Source organism: Littorina saxatilis, linkage group LG8 (genome assembly GCF_037325665.1).
Source record: "Littorina saxatilis isolate snail1 linkage group LG8, US_GU_Lsax_2.0, whole genome shotgun sequence".
Taxonomy (NCBI): domain Eukaryota; kingdom Metazoa; phylum Mollusca; class Gastropoda; order Littorinimorpha; family Littorinidae; genus Littorina; species Littorina saxatilis.
In genome coordinates this window covers 46,400,032-46,402,531 of record NC_090252.1, presented here as the reverse complement: position 1 = coordinate 46,402,531, position 2,500 = coordinate 46,400,032, and the positions used below count along the sequence as shown (strand labels likewise).

The following is a 2,500-nucleotide window of genomic DNA, read 5'->3' as shown; positions in this document are numbered from 1 at the left end:
CTTTTCATCGAGCACAGAGTAGAATCCGACCATATGCCGTTAGAAATATCGGTCAGAGCAAGTGAAGAAAATGTCCCGAAACAAAAGGAGCCAGTAGTATTGGATAAATTCGTCTGGCAAAGGGAAAAGACAGAAGAGTTCCTACAGAACCTTGAATCAAGTGACACTTTAGTCATGTTAAGAACAGCCACAGATATGATTGACACTGATATTGATGCTGCGCTTGACATTTTTGTTAAAAGTATTCTTGAGTCTGGTGCATGCATGCACAAGAGTATACAGGTTATGACAAATCCAAGCAGTAAGTGGTTTGACGGTGAGTGCTTAGCCGAAAAGAGAGCTGTAAGAAGAGCACTAAAATTATCACATAAAACTCAAAGTGACAATGACAAGCAGACCTACTTGGCACAGAGAAAGGAATATAAAAATATGTTGCAGACAAAACAAACACAACACAAAGAACAGAAAACAGAGCGCTTACAAAACGTTATGAATGATTCACGTGAATTTTGGAGCGAGATCAGGAGATGTAGGCAGAAACACACTGTCAGTGGCGATATCTCTGAGCAAACTTGGTTGGGTCATTTTTCAAAACTTTTCAATAACAGTGCAAATGACAACCAGACCTTGGACTTTAACATACCCCATACACAAGAAGATTATGAACCATATGATGATTTACTTGATGGCGTTATTAGCGAAGCAGAAGTAAAAAACGCGATAAGGAAACTTAAGAGTGGAAAAGCTGCAGGCACTGACAAAATTATAAGCGACTTTTTAAAGGCAGGAGAACATAAACTACTACCATTCTTGGTAAAATTAACTAACAGTATTTTCAATAAGGGTGTCTTTCCAAAGGAGTGGACAAAAGCAGTCATAGTTCCATTATATAAAAAAGGAGACCCTGACATGCCAAATAACTATAGAGGCATCTCATTATTGAGTTGTGTTAGCAAAGTGTTTCTTTCCATTCTAAACACAAGACTGACAAAGTGGGCTGAAGAACATGGCGTCATTTCTGACGCACAGGCAGGTTTCCGTAAGTCCTACTCTACGGTAGACCATATTTTTACATTGTACGCGATGATCGAGAAACAGTTTTCCCGCAACTCAAAGCTTTATGTGGCCTTCGTGGACTTTTATAAGTGTTTTGACATGATTAACCATGCTGCGCTGTGGTTTGTCCTTGCAAAAACTGGTGTGAGAGGGAAAATGCTGACTATGCTCCAGGCGATGTATGCCAATATCAGAGCATGCGTTCGTTCAACTAGCAGCGGCGGGCTCACGGACTTTTTCCAGTGCCTTCAGGGCCTGAAACAGGGATGTATGTGTAGTCCGATTCTGTTCACCTTCTTTATCAATGAACTCGCAAATGACATAATCGGGAAAGGGAGACAGGGCATTCAGTTACTACCTAACCAGGTAGAAATATTTCTCATGTTGTTTGCGGATGACCTCGCCCTCATATCATCTACTGTAATAGGACTGCAAACACAGCTAACCACACTATACGAATCATCAAACAGACTCGGACTGAAAGTTAATGCGGAAAAAACAAAAGTTGTGGTATTCCGTAAAGGTGGTTATCTATCCGAGAAAGAAAAGTGGTACTTAGGCACTGAGATACTCGAAGTTGTTGGTAGGTATAAATACCTTGGCTTCACCTTTTCTACAATGATGAGTTTAAACATAGGCACGGAGGAATTTGTGTCGAGAGGCAAAAAGGGAACAATGGAAATCCTTAGAACGCTGAAAAAGTGTGGTATTTCCTCATGCGAAGTGTTTTTCAAACTGTTTGATGCTCAAATTGTTCCTTCACTGCTCTATGCTTCTGAACTTTGGGGTCACAGCGAAAATAAACAGATCGAAAGGGTGCACCTTTACGCGTGCAAGCTTTTTATGAATGTACCAACCATGACACCTAACGACATGATTTACAGTGAACTTGGCCGTTATCCACTTCACATTGAGTCCGCTGCAAAGTGCATTCAATATTGGTTCCGCTTACTTAAGCAGCCGGACGTTCGATTTTCTAAGATGGCATACTTGTCCCTATTGAATATGCATGAAAGGGGTCATGACAACTGGGTCACACGTGTTAAGTCTTTGTTGTGTGAGCTTGGTTTTGGCCTTGTGTGGCAATTTGGAAGCGTGGCAGATGAGAGACTATTCCTGCGCACCTTCAAAGAACGATTAAGTGAAAACTTTTGTCTGAAATGGCTCAACCATACGTCACAAAGTCCTCGCTTTGAACTTTACCACAGTCACAAAAGTCTGATCGGACGAGAACATTATTTAGACTTTATAAAAGTGAATATCTACAGGACAGCTCTCAGCAGGTTCAGACTTGGCGTCTCTCCATTCAGTGCACACAGGCAACGTTTTTCGCATTCGGAAGCAAGCCGGCTATGCCCTTTTTGTACAAATAAAACTGAGGATGAAATGCATGTTGTCTTTGTGTGCCCAGTGTATCAGGCTATTAGAACCAGATATATTGGCA

The 2,500-nt window shown here is 41.3% G+C and overlaps 1 long non-coding RNA gene across 1 annotated transcript in view; it reads left to right on the top strand.

The window, feature by feature from the left end:
* LOC138973689 (uncharacterized) overlaps nt 1–2,500 on the top strand; it is a 10,210-nt gene that overhangs the window by 5,649 nt on the left and 2,061 nt on the right. The window lies entirely within an intron of this gene.